This window comes from Saccostrea cucullata, unplaced genomic scaffold (assembly GCF_032062105.1).
Source record: "Saccostrea cucullata isolate Sc308-1 unplaced genomic scaffold, CSIRO_AGI_Scuc_v1 ctg2498, whole genome shotgun sequence".
NCBI lineage: Eukaryota > Metazoa > Mollusca > Bivalvia > Ostreida > Ostreidae > Saccostrea > Saccostrea cuccullata.
In genome coordinates, this window is record NW_026920678.1 from 55372 (window position 1) to 74976 (window position 19605).

Below are 19605 nucleotides of genomic sequence, written 5' to 3' on the forward strand. Positions count from 1 at the left end.
GAATTCAGTATTGTTAATCATGTATATAATGATACCTTAAAATAAAAAATCTGGTTATATTTTATGAAATGGATGGTTTTAGAAGCACACCTATAGAATTAAATTAAAGATGCCATTTACGGTTTATATGTATAGCTTTTGTTGGGGTAGGGGTGGGTTAAATATTAATAACACATGTAATTGTTTATGCCTAAATATACAGTCAGTTGAATATGATTGTTTTGTATAATATATTTCCCGACAATTGTCTGTGAATTGGCTGAGCTTTGAAATGTTAGATTTTTGTAGGGATGTAAACATCTTAGAAAGTCTTCGTATTATTTATGACCTAATTAAAAAAATCCCCTTCATTCTAATGTTGTTTTCTAATTTTATTCTATAAAGTGAGTTTTAAAGATGGGGGGGGGGGCAGGGGGGCCTGGCCCTTCACTTTTTTCCCAAACCTTACTTATACTATAGGAATTGATAATGGAAAGTCTGGTCCCCCCCCCCACACACACACTATTAGTGATGTTCGGAAAACGTAGTATAAAAAATGGTACTGTAAAAAGTTGGCCTCTAACCCTCCCCCCTCCCGACGAAATAGGATTTTCGATTTGTGCAACATTAACCTTTTTTTGCTTGTCAGCTTTTTCAGGGAAGCAAATAAAAAAAAATTCTCTGGCTGCCCCCCCCCCCCCCCCCCCCCCCCACTTTCAAAAACGATGCTACGTGCCTGGTGCCAGAAGCTTGGATATGCTAAACTTTGTAGAGCCTACATGTTACAGAAATATATAAGGACACCCCCACCCCCATGCACTGCAGCCAAAATGAAACACGTATTTTCATCATTGAATTTTATTTTCTGTTAGCATTTACATGTAGAAATGAAACCCGACCCTGAACTTATAAAGATTTTTTTATCCACCAAAGCAAATAAATAATTTTTGAGCATATTTAATACCGGTAATATTTATCGATAATTTGATGGCAGGTTAAACAATATATTATTCCACACTGATAACTGCAATGAGATTATAAGTTCAGTGATGATTGAGTTTTTAGCATGATAATTGATCTGTTAAGAGACATTCAATGCTGATCGAGCTTTTATGAAAGACAAAGTTCGGCATGGCTTAAAGAATTAATTAGCAGATAATGCTTAAAATATTTGAACTCCGTATGAAAAAAAAAAACAACAACACGTAAGTACCAAAGAGTTACATGTATATTAAACTTGGAGATCTTGAAAATAAATAGCTATACATGTATATAGAGAACAAGAATGATATTTTATTTCATTTAATATTTCATTTGTTTTGAAAACTCATCTTTTTCAATAGAGTTTCACATTTCTCAATATTAGATACATGTAAATAGATTCAAAATAAATATTTTTATCTACCCCACACCCCCCTCTCTCTCTGTCTCTCTCTCTCTCATCAGATTAACTTGACCAGCTAGAACATTAAGTTAGAACATAAAGAATATTTTTTTTCATTCGGATGGTTTTTGCTTGTTTTAATTTCTCTAAATTCAAGTGTCTTTGTGTAACAAGAATATAAGACAAAACAACATTTTTAAATTTTAATTTATTTTATCAGTCATGATTATAAGGTAGACGCTTTACATGTTTATTATTTTTTAAAAATTCGTCATGAAATTATTTCATGCAAAAAAAAAAGCTATAGATAAGAGATCTGAAAAAAAAGTCTGTTCAATTTTGCAGTTCGTCTTTTTCCTTTTTCTACATTAACCCACAGTACAACAATGTTCTTTTATTTAAAAATTCATAATTATGATGACGATTAAAAGTTTTTTTTATTATTTGGTCATAAAATATCTTTTTTATAATCTTTTATAAAATTCATGCGAACATGCAGCTGAAATGTGAAAAAGTACGCAATTAAAATAATGAATGTCCCTGTCTGGTACCCCTGTTACATCGATTGTTGACATCAGAGTTATCTTTCCTATTTTTATTTAGAGCTAGAAAATACAAATAATCTTGACATTCTTGCTAGATTTGTAAAAAACGTTGAAGATGTATGTTTAGTTTCAACATTTGTACAAACAATTTAACAGCAGTTTAAGCAGTATGCACCGATGAATCAATGTTTACATGTGATCGACGCGATCGTGATGTATATTTGAGAGTGGTGGAGCGGATCTCAAAGAAGTAGAAAGACAATTTTCCTTTCCAATATTTTTTTACGATATACCCTGTCTAAGATGTATTCTAAAAATGGTATAAATATGTAGATAAAATTTATCTAGAGTATAAAGGTTCAATATGCTATCGGAAAACACCTTGTCTACAGCTTCTATAATTTAATTACGCATGTAGGAAAACTATTCGTATTATAGAGACGTATTTAATAATGTTTGTTAAGAAACCAGTTCTAAATGTTTTTATTTATATCTATTAAAATCAGTGGATTAGGAGATTCGGGTATTGATTAAATTAATTTATAAATGAAAATAAATTCCACATGCTGGAAACAGCGATAAAAACTCTGAATGCGTCAAACGTCAAAACACGTGGTTAAAAAAAATCTGCGTCAAAGTTCACCGTCAGTTTGCAATGTCACATCTTTATGACATTATTTCTCTGTTTTAGCAAAAATGCCATAAGGACCCTTTTCTCATGGGCGCAATCATATGTTTATCGCTATTATGCTTTTCAACATGACACCATGTATTCAAGATGCTAATTCATATTCAAATTCAAGCTTATGTTACGAATTTGGCATTCTCCACTATGGTTATGAATAAGTAAACAAGATGTTTCTTGTGATATGAATTGTTACAATAATGATTCGGTGATTGATTAAATGAATAATATGTATCGACATTTATTCTTATGTATCTGTTATTATTGATTAACGTTATTTGGAATTTATTATGATCTGGGTGCAAATTGTAAACCTCGTTCCGAATTTCCTTCATGTTTTGAGGACTACGCAACGTAAACAAACCCTTGACTGCATCATAAATGCAATTACGTAGTACCTAATGTGCTTACCTCTGATAATTTGGATAAATACTAAATCCATTCAATGATAATTAGAGTAAAACCTATAATTACACTTTGTTTTTCATACTTAGCGGCAAAAGCTATAAAGTACATTCGGAACATCTCTGATGAGTATAATAGTTATGCGCATCCGACGTTTTCCAGCTATTAGCCTGGTCCCCTGTCTCATCCTTGCCAAGGAAGGAGAGCCTGGTTGATTACATTCTATGCTTTCCTTTGATTGGTTAGAGAAATGCGCTCTATATCGTAGATTTCTGAGCCGTTGCCGTTAACCACGGAAATAAATATCGACGTAACAATGATACATTACGTCGACGACGTAGAAAAATACGACGTCACAATGAACGTCTTCACCGTAATCGCAGCCATTTTCGACGTCACAATGGGCTAAGATTCAGGGCAGATTCGCCCTGAATCCATTGTACTCCACCTGGCCCTGGTCACGTGGAGAATACGAAGCAAAACAGGGACAGGGAACCAGGCTATCCAGCTATTTGACATTATGGCACCAAATCTCATGCATTGAGTGATTGACGTCATAAAGGTTGTAAAGGCTTTATCATAAGTTTATATACGAGCTCCCAGCGTCTAACTGTCAACTGCCTGCGTTCTCACCCACAGAAAGGTCTACATGACGGACCAACTCCGAGTTAGGCAGTCTCCCCATCTGAAAGGGTTCTCTTTTAAACAGAAAGACAAACAAATTGAAATGATGGGTAGTTATTAACCTGAATTTGTTAGCAACATTTTATTGCGTTATTCATTCATTTTTACTGAGACACAAGTAGTGGTCTGAACTCATCGTTATTGTTTACTGTTGAGTAGTATTTACTAAGGCACAAGAAGTGACCTGAACTTGATATTCATAACTCCTGACATTATTACTAACAAATGCATGGTGCATTGTATTGAGTTTTGTTTTGAGATATTAGCATAACTTTTTGTCCCTATACAATTAGTTGTTTGCTATAACCTGTGAATATTAAGGGGGCTCTTTACAACGTCACAACATGGCGTACTTACGTAAAATCGCCATTTTGATCCCAAATGATCAGATTCAAATTCACTTAACACCGATAAATCACTGAGTATAACACAACATGCGATATTGTGGATGGAATGAACATTATATCACATAAATTAATACAGTATATTGCCCAATACGTATCCTTTCTTTAAAAATGAATTGTTTGTCAATTTATTCAATTTCTACGTATTTAATTATTAATTAATACATTTACAAACTTATTAGAATAAGATTTGTAGATAAGAAAAAAGTCATATAAAACATGGCTTGTCCATATGCTAATTCATCATTACGTGTCAAAACGCCATATACTCAGAAATTTATTTCTCCAATAAGCATATATTATGCTTTTCAGCAAAATATATCCCCCAAACAATTCTCAATTTGTATACACCCGAATGAATGGTTATACCCGGTGAAATTTCGCATGACCCAAACGTTTGATCACCATTGATTGTCAGCTGTTTACAAGTATGGGAAACGTGCAGGTTTTAGACGAAGTGTGCATTTGGTTATAGGAATTTCTTTTACCGATTTTGGCCATTTACCATCTTAACTTGCTTTGTTATATATAGCACTGGATAACACAATGCAAGTTGGATAAAAACGGTAAGTAAATCTACCTTTCTCGATACCATGAATTCACTAACAACATGTCTTTGTCATTGACTGGAAACGCGATGATTTTCGCTTAAACTCATTGAAAAACAATACATGTACAATACAAACTTCTTTCAATGTTCTTGCGTGACATTTGTTTAATACTTGTGCAAGTAGAGTTTATTTGAAGTTTATATAAAAAGAAACAGTACCAAGATATTTGAGTCCACTCTTAAAGCGGATCTCTCACACCTGAATTTTTGTGATGATTATAAATTTTTGACAGTTTTTCAATTTTTTTCAATTTCTTTTTTTAATTGTTTTCACCCTTTGATATTATATATCTTTTCAGATATTGAAGAGGATCCAACCAGCTATTCTCAAGAAAATGCTGTTTTAGTTTTTCTTTTATCTATTTTTGTAAATTTAAATAAAAATTATGTTGATTTTAATTTTATCTTTGTTGGTATTATTATTTCAATATTTTATAACACTAAACATTAAAGAGAAATTTAAAGCACTGGGCTTTTCAAAATATAGATAGGACGGATTTTAACAAAATAAATCAAATATTTCTAAAAATAAATTGAAGTACTTTGGAACCTTATTTTATCGGATATGGGGCCTATTATTAGAAACAAATGCATGCAACAAAAATCAGTTTTACTTTACAGGTGTAGAGAGCCCCCTTAACAAATGCTAGATGCATTGTATTGAGAAATTAGCATACCTTTTTGTTCCTATACAATTAGTTGTTTGCTATAACCTGACATTTTATATTTATACTCACTGGGGGAAGAAATCACTAGTTCAATTTTTATTCAAGACCTTAAGATATAAGGTCTATTCGTGTTTATTAAAGGGTTTGTTTAAGGGTGGTTTTTCAATTAACATTTGTTGGAAATGGTGGTTGGTTTGTTTTTATTTCAGGTGAGGACCGCAGAGCCAAAGAAGAGTATTTTTGTACATTTATTTGAATAAAATCCAATAAAATATTAAAAACAGATTATATCCTGTTGTCTTTCGTTCAACAATCAGATTAAGGAGCCCCACAATGTTACGCCGCTAAATATAGACAGCCGTAAGTCGTAACAATTGGTGTCAGAAGTAGGATAAAGTCTTTCTTTTATTCTTGTTAAGTCTATTGACAATGACAAGCTCATTGACATATAAACACATAAATTTGTGTTGCAATAGCCAATAACAAAAGTCATAATGTCAAATGAAAACAGCCAATTTGAAGCCTCTGAGGAGAATTTGTGCAGGTTCCTCGATCTGAATGATTACATCACTTGTGATGTGTATCAACGGTCCGGTACCTCTTCTCCTACACAGATATCAGGCTCTGATAAGGCTGAAAATGTAAATGAACTTTTATTAAGAGCTGTAGAAATAATGAACAAAGACGTCATAAACTTTAGACAAGACATAGATGAACAATTGTCAAACATGAGACGAGATTCTCGTCAATTACAAAAACAAGTAGATGAATTAAAACAAAAGGGGAACCCCAAAGATAATGCATTCAGATATCAAGTGCATGGGTGTAGAGAGTCCCTGGGTCCTCATGATCAGTCTCCTATCATCGGGGCTGGGGAAAGTATTGGTCACATAGATACCCCTGCAAGGGAGATAAATTGTAATGAAAATAGAGTTCCTTCCCCTTTCAATTCAAAACCTATTGTATCTTTTAAACCACCTAGATTTGATGGGCAGAAGATTTTGGGGATTATCTTGCCCAGTTTGAAATCTTGGTTGATCTACATGGTTGAAATTATAGGGCAAAATCACTATACCTAGCCAGCAGTTTAGCGGGAGGGGCTCGTGCACTTTTAAATGAGCTTAACGAAGTTCAGCGCAGAGATTATGATTCCCTAGTCAAGATTCTTGATAGGCGTTATAGTTCAGTTGAACGATCTGAGATGTTCAGAACTAAGTTAAAGACAAAAACCAAAGGTGACAAAGAATCTTTATCTGAACTTGCACAATCTATCAATTAACTTACTAGGCAAGCATATCCTACTGTCGATTGAAACTTGACAAATGTTCTATCATTAGATCACTTCATAGATGCACTTTCAAATCCGGATATGCGCCTTCGCTTGAGAGAAAGTAGACCCAGAGACATTAATGAGGCTGAGATTTTGGCTATAAGATTTGAAACTCACGAACGGGCTGATGCTCAGAGAGTAAAACTTGTCAATACCATACATCCAGAAATGGATACCAATCTTCCTGCCTCGATCAAACAAGAAAATAGGGTCTAAAGAAATGATCTCCAATCACTTACAAAAGAGATTTGATCACTCCTAAAAGACTTATCTCATTCAAGCGAGGTGCATCCTCGGTTCAGGAATGCACAAAATGATCGACTTAGCAATGGGTTTCAAGTTCATAGGCAGCCATTCAATGAGAACAATTTTGACATACGAAATACATACCCAAACAGACATTCTCAGAAATGGTCACTTTCAATCCTCAAATCAGGGAAACTTTCCCGTGTCGAATTCAGGGGGCGGAAGTCGACAAAGCGCAGAGGTAGGCCCCAATCACTGTTAAACAAAGTTGAAATAAAAGGACCTTTTCCTGTTAGAAAAAATGAGTGTATTAAAAAGAGTCCCCAAAAGACAGTTAATGTAACTGCGATGACAATTTAACTATTGATAAATCAGAAAATGATGATGTGAACAATAAATAAATCAGAAAATGATGTTGAGAAAATTGCTAAGTTTGAAAATCCACCCAAATATGAGACAGTAGGTGATGTAAAGGGGTGTGGTGAAGGAATTTTTGTAATAGGAAAAATTGAGAACATTCAGACTACAATGATGGTCGACACAGGAGCTAGTGTAACAATTATTAGCTCAAATTTAGCAGACAGTTCAGGGTTAAAGGGCAAATTAGATTTGAAACCTTCATTTTTAAATCTAATCTCTGCTAGTGGGGAGAAAATAGCTGTCCTAGGGGAATGCCTAGTGAAAATATGTGTGGGAGACTCATAATGTTTTAGTGGCTAATATCCAAAACAAATGTATTTTGGGTTTAGATTTCATGAAAGACCACAACTGTGATGTTCTGTAGAACAAAATGAAACTTAGAATAAAGGGGATAGATGTTTCTTGCTTTACACATGAAGCTTTAAATAAACAATGTTGTAAGGTATTTTTGACGGAAACTATAGAGATTCCCCTTCTCCGTGAATTTATTGCCCCGGCTAAAGTAGAAAACCCATTATTTAATGACAAGGTTAAGTTGTTAGAGCCTGTGGCAAATTTTTTAGATAAACATGATGTATTAGTTTTTAAGATTTTAGCAAAAGTTGAAAATGATAGAGTACCTGTTTGATACATGAACTTAGGTGATCAGAGTGTCAAAATTTTTAAAGGGACTGTTGTGGCAAATTTAGATGATACTTCAGGGATCATTGAAAGTACTCCCCAATCAATAAATGTTTTGACAAAACATGAAATGAAAACAAATGAAAATTTTCCTGAACATTTGAAGTCTGTGTTTGAGAATTCTGGTAAAAATATTGATGAAGAACATCAACAAAAATTAAGAGAATTGCTAATAGAATTTCAGAGTAGTTTCTCAATTGAATTTTCTGATATGGGGAGACCCTGCACAAACTTACTGAACTAAGTCATAAATTTATTTGGGATGAAGACTGTCACAAATCTTTTGACAAGCTTAAGCGTGCCCTAACAAGTTCACCTATTTTATCTGACAGGGACTATGGGCAAGGAGGTAAACCACATTGTTAATTTAACTTTTACATCCTTACGACAACACTAAGAGCTTAAAATACCTGAAAACTGTTCTGTTACAACCAGATCTTGTTGTAAATATGCTCTGCCCTTTGATATCCCTACAAAACAAACTGAAAATGTAACAATGAAACTGTTGGTGAGAATAAACCAACATGGTTTTGAAATAGCTAGATACAGTATAATTTGTCCAATCCGGCTACCGCCGGTTCCATAAAATTTGGCCGGTTTAGACAGAATCCGGAGTGCAGAAAAAATGCAGGAAAATATTACTTTTGAAAATTAAGTTGTTTATTTACAAGTACTTTATATACATATAAAATATGATTAAATGATGAAATCAATCAACATTTTGGCGTCTAGAAATTATCAAATAGTCTCACATGACTTACTGTATTTTTTTGTTTGTTCACGAAGTTTGAAAGTCGGGTGAAATGTCCTAAATCAAAATCTACAGGCACGCATAATATAGGCCTACTATATATCAAGCGGACCGGATTTCGCTTGTCAGAAAGTTCATTCAATGTATAGACAGTAATGCACAATTATTTACGATGTGCTAATTATTGGATTATACTTTTAATTTTTATGTAAAAAATAAATTACGTCTTCCCCCACAGTGTTATGGCGCCATTTTGAAATGCGTTCGATTTTCGATCCCGATTATTATTTTGATTTGTAAATCGCGTACATATATATTTTTGTGTTTATGTTATAAAGTGGTAAAAGGAGTTAAAACAAAGTTAATATTTTTTAAAATTGTAATTTAATCATATAATATTTTGTCAAGCGGGCTGTGTCACCGCCGCATTTCACTGATTTCGTCTCATGGCACTAATGCTAATGTAAACACGGATTATCACATCTCCACCACGAAAGGTGTTAATTGCTTTGAAGTAACTCAGGTAATTATGTGTGGCCGGTGTAACGACGAAAAGTGACCCCCGTAGAATATTGACCGGGAGGTCATTTTTCTACGTAGAAAAATGACCCCCCGGTCAATATTCTACGACAAGTAGGGTCATTTTTCGACTGTAGAAAAACATTCCAAACCATTAATTCTACGACTTCACACACGTTGAAAAATGACCCTCATAGAAATTTGACCCCCTATATTTTATACAATAAAACCTTGTATATGTGTCTCCTGATTTTTTCATACAGTGAAACCTGTCTAATCCGACATGAACTGGGAGACGAATTTTTTGTCGGAATAGACAGGGTGTCGGATTGCACAGTGTTAAAAACAAGGAAAATACTAAAATGGGAAAGAAATTTAACGTTGGAATCCACAGTGTGTCGGATTATTCAGGTGTCGGATTAGACAGTTTTCATTGTACTTTCAAATCCAAGTAGGGGGGATTTTTTTTATGCAATCTTATCCTTTCCAACTTATATTCAATTGCATATCTTAAACGTAGCATCACAACCAATGCATGTATCTGGTATGGGTATATTTTTTGCTTGCAGAATCCTAATGAATATTTATTCATCGAGAACATAATTTATGATTATATATTTTGGTTTTTTTTTCATTCAAAGGTTTTATTCCGAAAATGGCATGATACGTTTCTAATTATTATAATCTTTGAAAATTCTTGCAAGAAAAAAAAATAGCACAGAAGCAAGAAAAAGGGATATGGAGATACCGAACAGTATTCAATATCAAAGTCCATAAAACAATACAAAATAGGAGCAGCGCAAACATGGACCTCCGAACATCGATAGCAACACTGTTTAACTATATATATAAATTCAATTCCATTGCCTCTTACCTTTAAACTTACATATACATCTGTATGCATTTATTCTGCTTTAAAATACATACTTTTTAACTACCCTATATATTACTATACTTTTTACTTTATATACAGGAAATACAATACACATCAAGAAGTTCTTATGATGATATTACAAATTTCTCCAAAACTGGCAAAAATTTACACCTGAGTGAAAAATAGTTCAACCTTCAGAGAAATCTATAAATTAAAATAAAACTAAAAAATCTCTTTTCAACACTTTCTAGCCCACAGATACGTGACCAATGGTTGCTGTTACATCCACTTTCTTCTGAGATTTTATAGACACTGGTAACCTTTGCAAATTAATGAACTCTTAGTTGTCATGCCCTTACTTCAAAATAAATTTCTAGCACATACCGTCCAAAAGTTAATGTTAAAGTAAAAGTGTGGAATTGTTGATTTTTTCCACAATGGATTAAATGTATCAGATCCATGTTAATGCCGCGTATTCAAAGATTGAGGGGTAATATGAAAACCCCCATTCATTCTGTGTTCAATAATCCAGAGATGAAAAAAAATAGATAGATTATATGATCAGTACGTACTGGTCCTTGTCGACAAAGCAGGTAACAACATTGTCTTCGTTTGTAAGTCTCATTAATTGTATTTTAGAAGAATTTTTAAGATTTAATTCTACAAGTGGTAATCCTACTTATACTCATACTTCCCTTTCTAAGGAAGAAATTCTTCAAAATTTTAGGTCAGTTTTAAATATTTTAAATATTACACAGAGCAAAAATAAATTTGAATTACCCGATATATATTGGATTCCAAACAAAGACACATTGCGGGTTCCAGTAAATGTTCATTCAAATCTCGTTTGTACTCCGCACTAAAGTATTGACAGTAAAAAAGGAAAATCTCTTAGTGTACTGCGCAACAATATATTCAAAAAGTGGTGTGAACCAGGATTTTTTTATTTCAATGACAGCTGCTTTTTTAATAAAACGGAACTTGTAAATTTACAATGGTCATTGGTCATTTGCAAAATTATTTTGTTAAAACACATTGCACACACAAGTACTCTTAAGTTGACGTGAAAGAGATGCTTGAGTTACTGATCGACAATATCTGGGGTTTTTTTTTTTGAAGACCAGATATTCCGACAATATATTGGAATTCCCATGGGTACCAATTGCGCTTTGTTATAAGTAAATCTATTTTTATATTCACTTGAAACAGAATTTGTGCTCTACATATGAACAATTTCTAAATCGAAGTAAATTATTGACAAGCAAGTAAATGAAATAAATAACAAGAATATCGGCAGTCTCATTTGAAGTCAACATTTCGTTAATTCTATGGTTGACACAATGACATTGTCAGCAAATGCAATTCATCAAATTGAAACAAATGCTGACAAATGTTTTTCGTGCTTTTTGTTGGTCCGTTATTTGTGCGTCGAGTTTGCGGAGGATTTTCCTGTTATTTCCCAGTCATGACAAGGAGAACATGGCAGGTGTGACCGGTAAGCAGGGGATGCTCATTCCTCTATGGCACCTGATTCCATCTCTGATGTTTTGGAGGTTCGTGTTTGCTCTGCTCCTTTATATTTTGTATTGTTTTATGGACTTTGATATTGAATACTGTTAGTTAATATCTCCATATTCTCCTTGTGTAAAAGTGTGTCAAACTCCAAGGTCAATATTAAAAGGTCAAAATTGATTTTACACTAAAAGGTCTTGTCACAAAAATACACTTGTGAAATATGAAAGCCGTAGTCTTACCCAGTCATGGGCATGGGCAAGGTTCAAGTTTTGCGGAAAAATATACAAACAGACAGGTAAAATGCTATATACCCCAGAAACTTCGTTTACAGGGGCAAAACCCCGGAAATTTCGGTTACGGGGGCATAAGTATATCATGTAAAGTAACAACTTTTTCATCATCTAAATTTTTTTTCTATTGGTAAAAAACTCCTAAAATTACCATATGTATTTTTATGTACATGATAGAACGGGGAAAACGATACTACATGTGCCCTTTTTTTTGAAAAGATGGGAACTTATTATTATTTTTTTTTTAGTTAATCGTGTTTTATGCTACAATCCCTATTTTGTTAACACTAGCAAACGATAAAAGACATTTTACAGGTTTTGAGCTAACCATTTTTTGTTTTCCTTGTATCATACATAAAGGTCAGAGGCAATTAAATTTAGTACTTATTTTTACAAATTAAATAATCCCTATTTTTTAAAAAAAGTTTGAAACTTCATTCATAGAAAATCAAATATTTTTATACGATTTTTCTATGTTGGAACACTTTTTCGTGCCCGTTTTAAAAATATGGATAAAAAACTTTAAACTTTTAAAAAATTATGTATCCTGGGTAAAATCAAAAAGATTCATTATTGATTAATAACGGAAACTTTTCTCTCTGACACCATACTGTCAGCTAGAAATGACCCATACTACCCATAGTCCTCTGCTTCTCCGCACACAGAGATTTGAGATTTGGTTTGGTACAAACGAACTCTGGCGGAAGTTTGGAAATAACCCTTTTTTAGAATTAAAATGGCAACTATGGAAACTTATTTACTGGTATAAAATTACTGGTATATAAAATTTAATAAAAGTTTCTATGAATTCTCGTATCTTTGCTCTTATAGCCTTTGGGTTAGAACATTTTGATACCGTTTTCCTTTAGTGGAGATAAACAGTTTGTATCATTAATGCAAGGTATTTTATCGCTTTGATTTCGTTATCTTAGCTTAAAAGCTTTCAGAAATTAACACTTTAAAGCATAAGTCAGCTTGATATTACCCGCTTGGATATGCCTAATAAGAATATTCCTTCTAAAATGAATTGTTTTGGCATCAAAAATGACAGGGGGTCATTTTTCTACGGGGTCAATTTTTTACAATGCACACGGAGAAATATGACCCCAATGCCATGATTTCTACAGAAAAAGGGGTCATTTTTCTACGTAGAATATTGACCAGGGGGTCAAATTTCTACGTAGAAAAATGACCCCCGGTCAATATTCTACGGGGGTCACTTTTCGTCGTTACACCGGATTAGAGGGAATGATTACCGTTAATTATGAGCAGTTGGGACCAGTATAGCCGTTCGGAATACAGAATAGACAGTATCCGGACTACACAGAATTTTTTCTAATGAATTTGTTAAAGAAGTGCATGGGACTAAAATTTATAGACGGAATGGACAAAAATCCGGAGTACTCAGAGTCCGGATTAGACAAATTTTACTGTAATATGAATATTTGACATTTGCTGATTTTTTCATGCATGAAATATTAATTGTTTTCTTGAACATTCTTGCGAAAATGAGAAGAGATTATTATTGTTGAGTTTTTATACTCTCAATGATCTGTAAAAATTTGATCAATAATATCTTATTATATTTATGCACTTACTTCATGCATTCTATGCATCAAGCAGTCATATTATGAACATTGAAATATTGTCCAACTTACCTTTACTTACCTTTGATTTTTCTCTTCGTACATGTTGTGGAGAGTCCCCAAGAGTATGGGAATCGTATAAAATATATGGATCAGCAATGACACAGATTGAATTATTTTGACGTATTTATACTTCACAGAATGTTTGACTGATGTCAATGCAAATTGTGCACAATTGCTGAAAAACAACGCAACGCATTAATATATTTGCTTATAGTCAGATCAAATGGAATATGTAACAAGTAGTCAAATTCTACTTACTGACAATTGCATTTAGTCCATTTTGCAAGAATTTTGAAGGAACTTTGTGAAGATTCAGTGGCGATTCATTTCTCAGCATGAGGATTTGACGTCACGCCTTTTAAATTTGATAAGTCATGCGAAGACATGTCACGATATCTACTTTCGTTTTAAAAATGCGACAAGTGCGTCGTGTTTATCGAAATTTGAGCATTGTAATAGATTGAATGTTATGTGTTTTTACCTATTCGATTTTGCTTATGATAAAGTGAACTTACAGTTTAACTTGGATATCCTAAAGACTAGGCCTATTTTTCGAGATAACCAGATAATCGAGATATTGGAGTTTTTGTTCACTGAACATTAATTTAGATTGTTTATTGTTGAATGTTTGTAGACATTCGCGGACGAATGTTAAATAGAGGAGGGGGTCGTGTTACGAATTTGGCATTCTCCACTATGGTTATGAATAAGTAAACAAGATGTTTCTTGTGATATGAATTGTTAAAATAATGATTCGATGAATAATTGAATGAATAATATGTATCGACATTTATTCTTATGAATCATTTATTATTGATTCACGTTATTTGGAATGTATAATGATCTGGGTGCACATTGTTCACCTCATTGTTTTGAGGAATACGCAATGTAAACAAACCGTTGACTGCATCATAAAAGCAATTACTTAGTACCTAATGTGCTAACCTCTGATAATTTAGATAAATAATAAATCCATTCACTGTTAATTAGAGTAAAACCTTAATATGTTTTACGGTGTGACCGTTGGGGCGAGCGCAGTTTATTTAATATCATAAACCTACACATGTACTGTCTATCATTCAAGAAAAAGAAAGCAAAACGAATAAAACAAAGCAATAAAAAGAAATCATTTCCCAAGCATCGGGATCGAGATTCAAAACTTCTCGGAAGTATCCGATATAATCGGAAATACCCGAACCGTTGAAGTAACGAAAGTATGACGTCAAATAAAAAGTTCTGTTGACTTAGCACGCAAACGCTAGTTTTATGGAAAAGAGATTGCATTAAATCGTTCTTTTCGAGTAAGTTGTTGCTATGTTTTAGCCACCATGCTGCTATGCACCACAACATGTTTTCAGAGTTTCACGGAAGCAATCGACATAACTTCGTCAAAATTCGTAGGTTTCCGGTGACGTCATTTGTATCAGTTCCGAAGGGCAAGGTGAAGACCGGTGTTGTGGCATGGGGGTATTTTTCTAATAAGGTAAGGCAAAATCATTTCGTTAAGATTTCGGTAGGAAACAATGTTCCTTTAATTTTTTTTACTATTTTTGATTTATACGCACGAAGGACATTGGGTAGTGCAGGAATTCTGGGAATGTTCCACAGAGAAATTTGGCTGACGTATGTTCAGATTTCAATCCGAATTTCCTCTGTTCATACACGTTAGTCTATTGAGCTCGCTTCGCGAGCGTCGCTGCGCTCGCTATAATTACACTTTGTTTTTCATACTAAGCGGCAAAAGCTATAAAGTACATTTGAAACACTTCTGATGAGTATAATAGTTAAGCGCATCCGACGTTTTCCAGCTATTAGCCTGGTCCCCTGTCTCATCCTTGCCAAGGAAGGAGAGCCTGGTTGATTACATTCTATGCTTTCCTTTGATTGGTTAGAGAAATGCGCTCTATATCGTAGATTTCTGAGCCGTTGCCGTTAACCACGGAAATAAATAATGACGTCACAATGATATATTACGTTGACGACGTAGAAAAATACGACGTCACAATGAACGTCTTCACCGTAATCGCAGCCATTTTCGACGTCACAATGGGCTAAGAATCAGGGCAGATTCGCCCTGAATCCATTGTACTCCACCTGGCCCTGGTCACGTGGAGAATACGAAGCAAAACAGGGACAGGGAACCAGGCTATCCAGCTATTTGACATTATGGCGCCAAATATCATGCATTGAGTGATTGACGTCATAAAGGTTGTAAAGGCTTTATTATAAATTTATAAACGAGCTCCCAGCGTCTAACGGTCAAACGCCTGCGGTCTCACCCACAGAAAGGTCTACATGACGGACCAACTCCGAGTTAGGCAGTCATTCATTTTTACTGAGACACAAGTAGTGGTCTGAACTCATCGTTATTGTTTACTGTTGAGTAGTATTTACTAAGGCACAAGAACACTGTCGGGTATCCGCGCCGGTTGTGACATGTTTGGATGCGGTGAAAATGGCGTAAAATGTACGAACGGGGAATGCTGTGTACCTTTTCCAGGTCTATATTTTGGTAAATATTAATTTTTTTCTAAATTTTTAATTGAAATTTTATAGGTATCTGGTTAATCTAAATGATGTGTTTCAATTCTGTTTATAGAATTCATTAAATAACTCGTTGATGCACTTTTTATCGATGCATTTGACATTCATACCCCTTTAGCAAGTTTTAATTCGTGATTGTAAAAATAATATCGAGTCGCGAAGAAAGGAGTCAATCCTTACGTCGCGGGTTCGAATCCAACTGTGGGTGAGAACGGTCCTTTGGATAAGACAATTTAAGTCGAGGTCGTGTCGCAGTACGTGCTGGCACGAAAAAGATCCGTCACTGCTCAATGACCCCGAGTGCCGAGTATAGTACATTTAGATGGTGCTCACAGCTGTATTGAACGACTGGTCGTGTAATGAGGACCCCACTTTGCAGAGATTTTAAACTTGTAATAAGCTTGCTACATTAATTGCATATGTTATATTCTCCCTCACTATGTCCATTCAAATGTAAATTTATATTCTAAGTATGAGAATAATAAGAAAAGAACTCTATATTACATACGCATTGAATCCGAAGGGGGGAGGGTATCATTAATTAGGCCTGCATTGAACATTGGGTCCCCCCCATTTCAACAGGCATATAATCAAAAAAGGTAAGCAGTATATAGTGTTTGAAAAATGGTAGAGAAAGAAATTAAACCCCTCTCTCTCTCACACACACACACACACCGTCACACCCATACACACACACACACACGAAATAGGATTTTCGGAATTGGAAAATGCCAATTTGTCAGGATTGGTACTTGTTATAAACTTTTATTTAGCAGTGTATTACATAACTATAATATTGATTAATTTTATTGTAAATAATTATTTTATGAATCAATATATTCAGAGAATGGTATGTATTGTACATAAAAACCGAATATGTCTGATTATGTAATAAGAGAATGAAATGAAAAAAAAACCCCACGGGAATCAGTATATTGACTAAGGGCTTAAAAAGGGGGGAGGTCGGCTTCTTACACCATTTTCCCCAAAATATAAATTATATTTAGCCTCTTGCTGTGGAACTTGTTCATTGAAAGGCCTGTAAACCTTCTCTTTATTTTGCGGGGTTGCAGTACAGTCAAGTTATCCTTTCATAGTATTTGTTAGTGATCCCTCCTTTTTTCGAAATATGATTTATGAAGTCCTGATTTGTTACCATTTATTTCTTCGTTAAAGATGTTTCTAGGTAAGTTTTCAAACAATTTATCTGGAAACCCGCCCCTTCCTATAAAAGTGTTAAAATTGACATATTATACCATAATGTTAAGTTTGATTTATATCAAAGAATCTCATCCAATTACTATCAGAACTTCATCCAAACCGTACACTGTTTTGTAAACACTGGCATCCAAACATGTTACGTTGTTCTATAGCATGTCACCATCGGAACATTTTCTTTTTACTAAATTCGTGTATTAATGGCAGAGCTACAGGTTAAATGATTACTTTTAAATACAGGATGTCTCTTAGTTGTAAAATTACATACTACAGATTCCATTTAATAAGACTAAATCCTTTCGATCAGTCGAAGCGGTTGATTGACTTCGCCATTTTCACTGCATCCAAATACGTCACAACCGACGCGGATACCCGACAGGGAAAAAGTGACCTGAACTTGATATTTATAACTCCTGACATTATTACTAACAAATGCATGGTGCAGTGTATTGAGTTTTGGTTTGAGATATTAGCATAACATTCTGTCCCTATACAATTAGTTGTTTGCTATAACCTGTGAATATTAACAAAAGCTAGATGCATTGTATTGAGAAATTAGCATAACGTTTTGTTCTTATACAATTTGTTGTTTGCTATAACCTGACATTTTATATTCATACTCACTAAGTGAAGAAATCACTTGTTCAATCTTTATTCAAGACCTTAAGACATAAGGTCTATTCGTGTTTATTAAAGGGTTTGTTTAAGGGTGATTTTTCAATTAACATTTGTTGGAAAGGGTATATAACATGCGTAATATGCGTAATATCTCTCCTTTATGCCCCTGTGCTAAAAATAACGACATGTAATACTATAAAATATACTAATAAAAGTATACTAATAAAAGAAACGGGGCGGGACACTTTGAGAGGGGCGAGAGAGGCCCTAGGGACTTTTGGTATAAAATTACATTGCAAAAGCCCAAAATCCTCTTAAAATATCGCCCGAAAACGGTAGTGTTATACACAAAGAGAATGTTTACATTTATGACCTTGAAGTTCGACTTTTTGACCTCAAAATCACTAGAGGTCTTCCTTAAGCCACAGGAAATTGTTATGCAAAATCTCATTGCAAAAGCTCAAAGGGTTTTCGAAATATTGTGTGGAAACGAAAGCGTTACAGACAGACAGAAAGCCGGACGGACGGACAGACCCAAATCAATATCCCCCCTTTTCAAGCGGGGGACAAAATAATTAATTCATTCCATGTACCTCAAACAGTGGACGTTTTAAATGATTTTTTTTAAGTCTTGTCTCTTTAAATTCCAACTGACACAGGATTTAAATGTCTGTTAACAATAATTTTTTTATGTAACAGAACGGACTTGTTCAAACAGCCGTCATTTAAATGTTTATTGTTTTCATATCTTGTCAGGTTATATATAACAACAATTGTAATGAGCTGACGTATAATTTGTACAGAAATGAAACTTCACAGAAAACGGACTGTTGGGAACGCAGTAAATGTTTATAAATAATGTTTGTAAATAAACTTAACAAAAATTTGTGAAATTTTATTTTTTTGTTTAAGGTACAAATGAACATTTCTGTTTTAATGTAAAAGAATAAATTTTACGGAACAGTAAAATGCAAAGATAACTTTAAACTTTATCAAGCAACAGACCAGGCAAGATTGATTAATCAAGAAAAAAAAACCTAAACTGCATAGTATGTCCATGCAGCAGTAACAGCTTTAAATGTACGTTGAATATAACTTGTGAAATTTTGTCTGTTTAAATATCTACAGACGAAGTTCTTTAATAATGCAACAATTGATATTTTATCTAACCAAAAAACAGCTATGCAAAAAGAAATATTCAAATTAAATAACTTATCTTTTAAAAAAGATTATTGATTTTAATGTATCTTGTCAGGTAAACGACATATACGCTGGGTTTAGGTATGATATAATCGTCAGAGCTGAATGCAGAAATAAAATGATCGTCACAAAATGTGGGCAACATAGACAGTATGTAAATGATTAGAACAAATAAACGATAAAATTTCCATAAGATCTATATAGGGTCAAAGAGGACGTTTAATCTAAAGTCCTCTGAAAGACAAACTTGTTTTAAAAAGTTATAATTTCTACCTCAAAGTCTGAAGTTGTGAGATTTTTTTATGAAAACAAAGACGATATTAAAGAAGCCATGTCGGTTCGAACAATGACGATTTCATTATGTTGTCTTCTTAATCGTTGATCTA

At 33.8% G+C, this 19605-nt stretch overlaps 1 protein-coding gene and 1 long non-coding RNA gene across 2 annotated transcripts in view; one reads left to right on the forward strand and one right to left on the reverse strand.

Annotated features, from left to right (window-relative positions):
• The window catches only part of LOC134255625 (uncharacterized), a 91017-nt gene that overhangs the window by 38381 nt on the left and 33031 nt on the right, over positions 1–19605 (forward strand). The window lies entirely within an intron of this gene.
• LOC134255596 (uncharacterized) lies at positions 7115–13712 on the reverse strand. The gene is made up of 3 exons (XR_009989587.1): positions 13659–13712; positions 8452–8511; positions 7115–7229 (listed from the first exon to the last, which is right to left on the reverse strand). It is a non-coding gene; the product is annotated as an uncharacterized LOC134255596 (long non-coding RNA).